Source organism: Phascolarctos cinereus, unplaced genomic scaffold, assembly GCF_003287225.1.
Source record: "Phascolarctos cinereus isolate Bilbo 61053 unplaced genomic scaffold, phaCin_HiC Scaffold_7;HRSCAF=346, whole genome shotgun sequence".
Lineage (NCBI taxonomy): Eukaryota > Metazoa > Chordata > Mammalia > Diprotodontia > Phascolarctidae > Phascolarctos > Phascolarctos cinereus.
The window spans coordinates 122,130,485-122,142,006 of record NW_027556180.1 but is presented as its reverse complement, the minus strand read 5'-3'; the positions used below and the strand labels follow the sequence as shown (position 1 = coordinate 122,142,006).

The 11,522-nt window shown below is 40.1% G+C and overlaps 1 protein-coding gene across 12 annotated transcripts in view; it reads left to right on the top strand.

The window, feature by feature from the left end:
- The first annotated feature begins 468 nt into the window (after positions 1-468).
- Positions 469-11,522, top strand: part of FBXL3 (F-box and leucine rich repeat protein 3) — a 37,099-nt gene continuing 26,045 nt past the window's right edge. The window contains exons 1-3 of one of the 12 annotated variants that reach the window (XM_020973257.2): positions 470-559; positions 1,101-1,153; positions 8,755-8,855. The gene's annotated coding sequence lies outside the window, so the exon portion shown is untranslated. Of the gene's footprint in view, positions 560-896; positions 987-1,100; positions 1,154-8,682; positions 8,856-11,522 lie in introns of those variants that run through there. The other 11 variants (XM_020973256.2, XM_020973254.2, XM_020973258.2 and 8 more) reach the window with 11 other exon arrangements.

Here is an 11,522-nt window from a genome sequence, read left to right as displayed (position 1 = left end):
CAGAGCGGGGCCCGCCATGGCGCATGCTCCAGGCCTGGGGGCGGGGCCGCTAGTTTTCCTCCGACTGACAGCTTCGGCTCCAGGGCTCCTTGGCCTCCCGTGGCGAGTGCGCGCCTGCCCGCCTGCCAGTGCTCGGGAGTGGGGGTGGGGAGAGTCGGTGCGCGCGGCCGCAGCGGCGGGCGCCATTTTGGACTGAGTGTCAGGGCGGCCGAGAGGCACAGAAAGGGCAGGGAAGCTCGGCTGTGGCCGCGGCGTTCTGACGGGGACTTTCGGGGCTCGGGCAGGGAGACTAGGAGTGGGCGTGATCAAAGCCCAGGGCTCCTTCGGAGGGAGGGGTGCGGAGAGGTTGTGGGGAGGCCCCGGGGGCCGGAGAGGCGGAGCAGCCTGGGCAGCCGCGCCAGAACCTCGGGCTCGGATGCGGGTGGAGCGCGAGGGGCCGCGGCGGCCGGTGTGCGGAGAGGGGGCCCCGGCGGGCCTGACGTGAGAGCAGCGGGAGTAGCCGCCGCCGCCACTTCCAGAGCCGGGGGTGGCGTGTGAGGGAAGCCGCCACCAGCACCAGGTAACGGAGCCACGGCGTCCGGGCCGCCCCCCGCCCTCACCCTTCCTCGACCCCCGAGTGGGAGGGTCCGGCTGGCCGAGGTCTGGGGGAGGGGAGGCCCGGACGCCCCGCGGGGCCGACCCCGCCTGCTGAGAACCCAGAGCGGGAGGAGGGAGGGGGTCGCTCCGGTCAGCCCCCCCTTTTCTCGGCCCCCCCCGCGAAAACAGGTCCATCAGGTGCGCCGGGAGGCGTGTGGCTGACCCCGCCCGGGCGCTCCGCCGTGCCCCAGTGGTGGTTGTTGTTGCTCGCGCCGGGTGACTCCCGTCCAGGGTTCAGAAGTGGGGCGCGCTGGCGGGGGAGGGTCCTCGAACGTGGAGTTTGGAATGAGTGGCGTTAAGGATGTCAACACAGACTGCCTCGGGAAGCCTGCCCACGCACGTTATTGTCCGTATGTTTCTGGGAAAGGCACGAGATTTGGCGGCTAGGGTGGCAGGGGGAGGACGGGCCGCTGAAGCGGAAATGAGCTAATGATGAGAATAACCTGGTTGTCGCCCTCCTTTAGTTTTGTTTCAGTTACGCTGGACTGGGAAACAAGCTGTGAGGAATATTTCCAAAGTAAGGAAAATGACGAAAGACTTAATATGCTTTATTTACGTTATTTAATATGCTTTCAGTTGGGAGGGCCCAAATTTTTACTTTGGTTCTTGTTTACTTTGTGAAATTGACACTTTCTGTTGTCCATTAAAGTTCATTAAAATACAATCAACTAGTTTTCTTTGTGTGGGTTATCCTTTTGGTGTCTTTACCTGGACTTCAACCTGCCATCCAGATGTGTCTGAGTTATATTTCTATTCTTTCCTTCTCGCTTTGGAAGTACACACTGATTTTAACATTAGCCAGAGACTAGGGACTGGTACCAGTCCTGAAATTTCACTGGTATCTAGAATTTTTAGTTGGGTAACCAGTGCACGTCGGTCGGTAACCTTTCTTTTGCAAAGCTTTTGTCTTTGAGAGTTGCCTAGGACACTGAGAGATTAACTTGCCCAGAATTCGAGTTAGAGTCAAAGCGGGAGTATATTGAGGTGGGAGTTGAATGTCATTAGTCAAAACAAAAGATATTGTTCAGACATAGTTCATGCTACAAATAAATATTAAAATGAACACTTCCCATTTGAGAGGAAGCATGGTGTTAATGGTTAGAAAGCTGATCTTGTAACCAGAGAGACCTGAGTTAACCCCCTAACAATTCTGTGACCATGGTAAGTTTACCTTTCGTTGTCTAGGCCAATGGTGTCAGACTCAAAATAGAAACATCCATGCACTGCATGTAGAATCAGAAAACCACAAATTAACTATCTCTGTCATATTTTTGTTTTGTTGAACATTTCAAATGGCGTTTTAATCTGGTTCCAGTAGCAAAGGCCTCTGGAATTTTGCTGGCCCTGAGCTTGACACCTCTGCTTTAGGCAACTTTCAAAAGACAAGTTTTGCGCATTCATTAATAAAATTAGTTGCTACATCTGGGAGTTCCATCTACCAATGAAATCATAGGGCTGTTCCTTTTGGCAGTCTTGTATACTGTTGCTGATAGTTTTGGGCAATTGTTACAATTTAGCCCAGTGACTCCTCCTACAGCAAAACCTGTAGCTTGTGTTTTGTTTGATTTTAGTTCAAATCCAAAGGCTCTGATTCCTTACAATATTTAGGAACGTAGAACAGTTATATACAAAAGTATTGTGTTGGAGCATCCGTAATTAGAAAAGATGGTAACTTGGCACTTAACAAGTACAACTGCAGAGGCTTGATTTTTGTTGCTCTGTAAAAAGTCTTGATTGACTTTTATTTTCTATTTCTCTTCTGTCCCACTCCCTCTCTTCAAATATGTTCTTCTCAACTTGACCAAAAATGGGAAATAAGTAGTTCATTGACCTAAATGCAGACAGGTGGATGTCCCTGAAGCATCTATAACTTTATAAAGTACAGATTTATGTGCAAATAGGCTAAATAATTAACTTTGAAGATGATCCAATATTGTAGGTAAATAGATGGTAGATTAATATATTGCATTTACTTGGCAAAAGCATATTAAAAAAACTAAAAGCTTAATTATATGCTATATGACTGTTGTTGACTCAACATACCCATAACCCAGATGTTTACTTTTTTTCCCCTTTTATAAATCTCTCAGTCATCTAGTCTAACTCATGCTTTGACAGGAATGACTTCTATACCATTCCCAATAAATTATTGTCCAGCCTATGCTTGAAGATGTCCCGTGCTTGTGAGGGCAGCTAGGTGGCAAAGTGGGTAGAGCACTGGCCCTGGAGTCAGGAGGACCTGAGTTCAAATCCAGCCTAAGACACATAATACTTCCTAGCTGTGTGATTCTGGGTAAAGCATTTAACCTCAATTGCCTCACTAAAAAACCAAAACGAAACAAAAAAAAAAGATGTCCTGTGCTTCAGAACAACTTAGAAAGTTGTTCCCTAGTTTATGTATGTAGATGACCATAAAAAGAAGAGTGGTGGGTCTTAGTACATTTGCTACCTCCCTTTCCCATACAGTAAAAGATTGTAAGAAAGACTACACTTTTGCTACTAAAGCAATAGATTTCAGTTGGCTATTAACTCTGGCCTCTAAAATAACCATTTGCATTCTTTAGGTTGTAATTCTGGGTATAGGACTTTTTAATTGATTAACAGTTTGCCTTTATTCTGATATCTTGTCTATACAAAGTAGTTTGCTTGTTATCTCCTCCATTAGACTATGAGCTCACTGAGAACAGGGTTTTTGCCATTTTCTTTGTAGCCTCAGTGGCTGGCACATAGTAGATGCTTAATAAATACTTCTTGACTTGACTAAATACAGCCAATATTTATCTTCTTGCAAATAGGAAGTAGCAGGGTAGAGTAGAAAGAGTTACTTAGAGACAGAGAATCTGAATTGAAATCTTAGCTCTGCTGTTTATTATATGTGTGACCTTGGAAAAGTCACTTCACCATTTTGGCCTTCATTTTTCCCATCTGTAAAAGAAGGAGTTTGAACTAGATGACTTTTAGGTCCATTGTAGCTCAAAAGGCCAAGACCTTATCAACTTCTACCCATTGATTTGAGTTCTGTCCCTAAGACTAGCAAAACAAGACTAATCCTTCCAGATTGTATTTCTCTCCAGATACTTGAAGATAGCCATCTAGTTGGCTAAGTTTTTTGTTTTTGTTTTTTTCCTCAGGCTAAACATCCCTAGTTCCTTCCAACAACTCTCATATGGCATGGTTTCATGTCCTAGTTGTGTTCTGGTTATTTTTCTTAAAATATGCTCTAGCTTTACCTTCCTAAAAATATGGCAACCAGAGGTGAATGCAGTATGCCAGATGTGGTCTGGTGAGGCCAGAGTATAAAGGTACTGTTAACCTCTTGAATTCTGGACAGTGTGTCTATAATGCAGCCTAATATCACATAGCATTTTTTTTCCTGTTATGTCACACTTAAGACACATGTTGAATCAGTTTCACTGTTTTTTTTTTTGTAACCATTCTGTTTGGCATCAGTCACTATTTTTCCATTCTCCTGTTTGAGACTTTGCTGTTATCTTTGACTCTTCACTGTTCCTCTCCTCATATACTTAGCCTGTTATCTTTCTGTTCTGTCCTTCCCACTGCTGCGCTTCTACCACAGATCCTCCTGACTACCTATCTGAGTTATTGTAGCATAGCCTTCTAGTATTCATTCCTGTCTTCGGTTATAATTCCTGCAAACCTCCCCCCTCTCACCCCACCCCCAGTCCTGCCCTGGCACTGCCAAACTAATATATTCCTTACATGGATTTGGTCTTGTCACTCCTCTCAGAAGTTAAAATCTACAGAATAAAATTTGGACTCTTGCCTAGTATTCAAGACACTTCATAATTTTAAATACCTCCTTTGCTCCCCTCCCCCATCTTTATAGTTTTAGAGACCATGTTTTTAACTTTACTGTCATCTATAGCTCTTTGACAGAGGGAAACTGGATTACTACTATACTGCTGTTGCTGTCCTCTGAACATACCTTGTACGCTCCTACCCCACACCTCCCCATCTTAAATGCTTTCATATCCAGAAAAAATCAGATACTTAGTAGCTGTGTGATCCTGGGCAAGTCATTTAATCCAGTTTGCCTCAGTTTCCTCATTGTAAAATGAGCTGGAGAAAGAAATGGCAAACCACTCCAGTATCTTTGACAAGAAAATCTCAAATGGGGTCACAAAGAGTTGGACACAACTGAAACAACTGAACAACAAGTATGCGATACGTATCTTTTGTACCTGGGTCCTGAAAAATACTGTATTATAATTGTGTGCTCTGTCATTTTTCACAAACTCACAGCACCTTGAAACAAGGTTCTGTTCTAAAATACAGTACTAAATAGAAAAAAAGTTGAAGGGCATTTTCAGGACAAGAAGAATATTATACAGTTAATTGCCTAGAATTAGGCTATAAATATGCATTTTTTTTACATGTCTAGGTACTCCAGAAAAAGCAAGTAATTGAAACTGAGACAGTAATTGGTTTTTTAAAATAATATTCTTCATGTTTGGAGAAAATTATTAAAAGGACTATAAATGAAAATTTTTAATACTATTTTCCTGAGTATATCAGTTTCTCAAAATATTAAGCAATTTGAAAGCACTCTAGCAAATTCTGTTTTGTTCTTGACCTAAATCTTCTATGTTAAAACTAAAGAAAGCCTTCAAGATGAATTAAAGTAGAAAATGGGTCAGAATGACATTGTTATTGCAACCCCTTTTTAACCCAGCTGATACAGAATAGTATTGAAAGTGACAGTAGTAGACACTATATACTTCATGCATTCAAATGAAAGATTCTTATAAGCTTAGAAGCTGCATCACTTGAATTTCAGAAGATACTATCATGTTGCCTCTGTTTGTATTTGTCATTTTGTATTATCCCATCCAGTTAACTTCTCAGGTCAATATAGATTATTTGAAGCCCCTCTCCCTTTTTTGTCTTTTTTGTGTGGTGTTACTTCTGATTTCTTAGTCTATGCCATCAGCAAAAGGTAATTTGCATGTTGCAGTTGGTCCCATTGTGATCCCTGTCCAAACCTTGCTTTTCAATAGCTGTTGCTAGTGAGCCATTCTCCTATTCTTCTAAATCTTACTTTGAGTGCAGGAAACTGTATGGTGTAACCTACTGTGTAGGCTCTCCAGTTTGTTAGTGTCCTAAATATGATACCTAGAAATGGACATATTACTTTAGTAGTGGTCTGATAAGGGCTCTGTACAACAAGATTATCGAGACTATCATCTCCCGAGTTGTGAACACAATGCCTCTTCTAATGCAGCTCAAAACTAAAATAGCTTTTTTGGCTGCTGTGTCATACTGTTGACTCATATTAAGTTAGCACTTCACTAAAATCTGCAGTTATTTCTTAGCTCTGGCCTGTCCTGTATTTGTGAAACTGATTTTTTTTTTATGGCTACTTAAAATTTTTTTTTCAACGAATAAACATTTATTTTCTTTCCCTCTTATGCCCTCCTTTCCCCCGGAAAAAAAGAAAAAGAAAACCCTTGAACAAATAGGCATAATCAGGCAATACAAATTCCTAAATTGGCCATGCCCAAAACTATGTATCTCATTCTGCAACTTGGGTCCCTAACTTCTGTGCCAGGCAAGTTCTTAAGTCTTTCAAAGTTGTTTTTCTTTTACATTGCTGTTGTTGCTGTTGTATAAATTGTTCTGATTTCCACACACTTTCTTCTGCATCAGTTCATACAAATCTTCCCAGGTTTCATATACCATAATTTGCTTAATAGTTACATAATTTATGAGCACTCCATTAGTCTCCATTACTTCTCCAGTACAAAAAGAGCTGCTATAAATATTTTTATAGAGTTTCCCTTCCCCACCCCTTTTTTCTTTAATCTTTTTGGTATATAAGCCTAGAAGCTGTATCACTGGGTTAAAGGATATGCACAGATTAGTGACTTTTGGTGCATTCTTTCATACTGATTTCCAGAATGGCTGGACTAGTTTACAGCTCCGCCAGCAATGCATCACTACTTGTTTACTTGTGATCTCTCCAATATTTTGTAATTTTTCTTTTTTTGTCATTTTTCCAGTTAGATGTGAAGTGGAAACTCAGAGTCTCTTTAATTTGCATTTCTTTTAATAGTGATTTGTAGCACTTTTTCAAATGGCTTTTGAGAGCTTGGATTTTTTCCTTTGAAAACTACCATTTTATATCCTTTGACCATATATCAATTGGGAAATGGCTCATATTCTTATACATTTTAATCAGCACTTTATGTGTCTTGAAAGTTAGAACAATTGAAGTCAAATATAGAACTATTAAATTTCATGTGACTAAATTCAGCCTGTTTTATAGGCTTTAAAATATCTTTTTGTGTTTTGATACTGTTATCCATTGTGAACTATACCTACAACCTTCCTTTTATCCACTGGACCTTTTTATCAATGTAGGGTCTCCAGTGAGGAACTTCCTCTACCAAATGTAGATCTGCACCTAGAGGTTAAGTGACTTGTTCAGGGTCACATAGCCAGTATGTGTCAGAGATGGGATTTTAGTCCAGATCTTTCTGTCTCCAAAGCCAATTCTCTATCTTCAATGCTATTTGCCTTTCTCAGCCTTCCATGCTAGCTGTGCAGTCAATTGATAAAATTGCTAAACAGCACATTATAAAGGATAGATTACCTGAGTATTCCACACCTCCCTCCAACTTGATTTCAACCCATTAATGACTCCTGTTTGGATACTATTATTTAGTCAGTTCTGAATTCATCTCACTGTATTAGTTAAGACTTCTATAATTTCAACTGGCATATAGCATTGGAAAATATGCTAAAGACTTTGCTGAAATCTTGTTATCTTTTGTCTACTCCATTCTCCTGATGGATCAATCTAACAGGCCTTGTTGAAAGAGGAAATGAGGTTACTCTGGTATTGATTAAAGCCAGAGTTACTGCTTCCCTCCAAATTTTCACAGAATATTCCTTTAATAATATATTTTAGAATTTTTCCAAGAATTAAGTCAAGCTCACTGTCCTGTACTTTGAAAATTCTATCCTATTCCTTTTTTGAAAATCTGAACAGCATTGTTGTTGTGACCCATTTTCTGCTTTAATGGTACCTTGCATATAATGAATACTTACTGCAATGACTTGTACCTTTTCAGTATGCCCAAGGTATCATCTTACTCTTAACCCTTCCTTTTTCTTCTTCCCTCTTTCCCATCCTACATTTTGAGATTCAGAAGTTATTTTCTCCTGGTATAACAGAATCTAGTGAGTCAGAATTCTGGCATACTACTTTAAGAAAAAGTTTTTTATTGATGTCTTCTGTTTTTTATGTCATCCTGGTTGCTCATGATATCCCTGTCCCTTCTCAGAGAGTCAACCCACATAACTGTTTTTTAAAGAGGAAGAAAAAACAGTCATCACAACTGATTGGTATATTGAAAAAGTCTGAAAACTGGTGCAATGTGTAACCCTGGTGGAGCTCTCTTGTATTTGAGGTGTTGTCTCCTGTCTTTTCTTATGAGTTAATGCTTTGGGGCATACAACTTTAAAAAAAAAAAAAAATACTCTTTGAATTTATACCAGACTTTTTGGTATACTGACCCCATGGTTTGAAACATTTTCTTTCTTTCTTTTGAATCCATTAGTCATCTTGCTTTCCCTTTTCCCTATGACAGCAAATCATGTTTCTTCGGTGAAAGTTTTCTTCAATGATGCTAGTTGTTAAAATGTAACCCAGTTACCAAGCTAAACATGCAAAAATAAGTAAAACTTGGCCATTATGGACCAAAGCAAATGATTTACAACAGTTATGTCCTATATATTTTTGCTATCTGTTTGATTTATGGAGTAAATCCACTTGTGTCCCAGAGTTGAAGGGAATTCCCCTATTAATCTCCATTTATATCTCTTTTCTCCTCCCTTTTAATAGGGGTATTCTCCAGCCTCTATTATCTTCCTTTAAAAATTGGGCAGTTGATATGTGGTCTTGTTGCTTTTTTTTTCCCCTGGCATAATTCATTTTTTTAGAACTATCTGCTTTTAGACATAGAAGAGAGTAATCTTATAAGTAGTGCTGGATTGCAATAGTTCTTAAATTTTTTTGGTCAGTAGAACTATTTAAGAAAAAAAAAGGAGAAAAGACCCATTGGGCTACTTCATCCGTTTTATCTTCGTGAAAAGATAAGGAATCTCTGAGGAAGAAGCATCAGGATTCTCTGAGGATGAAGAAGAATCTGCTTGTCCTTCGAGGAATGATGATGTGAATCCACAGGTACTGGCAGGTGAGAGATCGCCCAGTAAGGGTCAGTGGAAGAAAAGAAGTAGTAGTAGTAGTAGTTGGTGACTCTTCAATAAGGGATTCTGAGTCCCAAAGTCTGATGTCTTCTGAGAATGTAACCAGGATGTGACAAAGAACCTCTTAAGACTTCTGAAGCTTAATGGCTGCTACTTATTTCTTGTGATTTCACATGCACAAATGATACTGCCAGAAGGAATTAGGAAACAGTGCTAAGAATCATGAAGTCTTGAGCAAGAAACTGAAGACCTTATGTGCACAGGTAGTTTATAAATAATTATCCCTGCCAATTGAAAACAAGGGTTTCAGAAGAGAAAGACTGGTTTGGGAAATGAACAACTGGTTAGGAATGTCAGACACCGAAAAAGTGGTTAGATGTCCAAGTGGAATTTAGATTTCTGAACATGGCTTAAAATGTAAGAATAAAAAGTTCCTGACCACCTAACAAGAGCTAGAGTGAGAATTTACTTCTTGGTCTTGAAATCTTATCAAGAAGTGTTCAAAATGGAATGAGGAAGGAGAAAATTGCCCAAAGTAAAAAAAAAATCTAGTATAAAGCTAGATACCATGCAGAGTAGCTATAACATAGGAAGAAGAATAAAAGTCAGAAGACAAAAAAAATTCAAGGAGTGAAAATCATTTCCACCTCCCCTTGTATTCTAATCATTATCTACTTCGTCTTACCACTCCACTATCCATATCCTCCCCTGGTCTCCCATTTCATTGTGACACAAAGTTGACAGGTATAGCTATAGCCTTGGATGATAGTATTCAGAAAGGTCTTGATAGGCCAGAACATTGAGTTGAATCTAATAAGATAAAATTTAATAAAGGAAAATGAAAAGCCTTGAAAAGCATTGTGGTATAGTGCAAGCAAAGCTGCTCCCAAAGTCAGGGCAACCTGGGTCATGTTTTTAACATACTGGTTGTATGACCCTGGGCAAGTATTCTAACTTCTTGATAGGTAATTCTCTTAAGAGTATAAATTGCAGCACAGTTGCTGATATACAATTTTATCAGAAGGAAGTTTTTGACCAACAGAGTTTCTTTCACCAATGAAATCAGCAGGATCTGGATCTTCTCCTCACTACCTTTCCTCCCCCCCAAAAAGTAAAACATTACACTCAGGTTCAAAAACATCAATTTCAAATACAGGATGAGGGGGCAGCTAGGTGGTGCAGTGGATAGAGCACCGGCCCTGGAGTCAGGAGGACCTGAGTTCAAATCTGGCCTGAGACACATAACACTTACTAGCTGTGTGACCCTGGGCAAGTCCCTTAACCCCAATTGCCCTCACAAAAAACAGCAACAACAACAACAACAACAAAAACCAAGTACAGGATGAGTCAGGTATGATTAAATAGCAGTTTGTGTAAAAACAGTCTAGGAGTTTTAGTGGATTGCAAACTCATTATATAAGTCCATGTTGTGACTTCCACTGGAAAGCCAGTGGAATCTTGGGCTCTGCTGTGCTCAGATCACATCTGGGATATTATATTTAATTCTGTGTGTCACTGGTTAGTGACAATTTAGACACTGATAACTTGTCCAGGAAAGGACATAGGGGATGGCAAAGGACCTTGAGACCGTATGTGGATTGGTTAAAGGACCTGGCAGTGCAGTATAGTGGAAAGAAGGCTGGCTCTACGGTCAGAGGACCTGGGTTAAAATCCAGCTGTGATGCTGGCTGCCCATGTGACCTTGAATAAATCATTTATCTTTCCTTGGTCTCAGTTTCCTAAACTATAAAATGAAGAGGTTGGATTAGGTGACCAGGTAGCAGGACAAGAGAAGATTATTGGGGGGACAAGCCATTTTCAAGTATTTGAATATTTGTCGTATGGAAGAGAGATCCAGGGATGGAGACTCATCTGGCCCACTAGGTCCTCAAGTAAGGCCCTTTAACTGAATCTAAACAAAATCCTCTTAATAAAATCCCCTTAATAAAAGGATTTGTTCTGTAAAACTTAGATTCAGTCAGAAGGCTGCCCCCAAGGACCTAGAAAACTACATGTGACCTTGAAGCTGCAGGTTCCCCAGCCCTGGATTATACTCTTGTCTTGGGCCTAAGAAAGGTAGAAACAGGTGTAATGGATAGAAGTTGCAAAGAAGAAAAGGAATTGTAATCAGATGCGTATGTTACCAAGGGGTTTGTTTTTATTTTATTTCTTCTCCCCAGTCTTCACCTGTTTTGAAATCTCCTTATTTTCTCTCAATTTGGGGGGTAGGAGGGAGAGGTTAGCAATAGGGTTGCCAAAAAAAAATAGAAAAGCAGTAATTGAAGCATATTTTTAAAAGACACTGAAGAGAACAGAAGAAAGACCATATGGAAACACAGACAAGCAAGACAGCTTTAGAGTTATATTGAATTTATTTTTAAATTAGGAGGAAAAACAAGTTCTTCACAGAAATAGTTTTCATGTACAATCCTTTTTCTTTTTGTCTTCTACTTTGTATTTCAAAATGCTTATTTGGTGTTTCTTAAGTTCAGAATAAAGAAAAAGAATAGCAGTCAACCTAAACTAATATGTAGCATGGATAAATTTCTTAATAGTTATTTATTTATTTATTTTTGCTAGGCAGTGGGGTTAAGTGACTTGCCAAGGTCACACTGCTAGTAAGTGTTAAGTGTCTGAGGCTGAATTTGAACTCA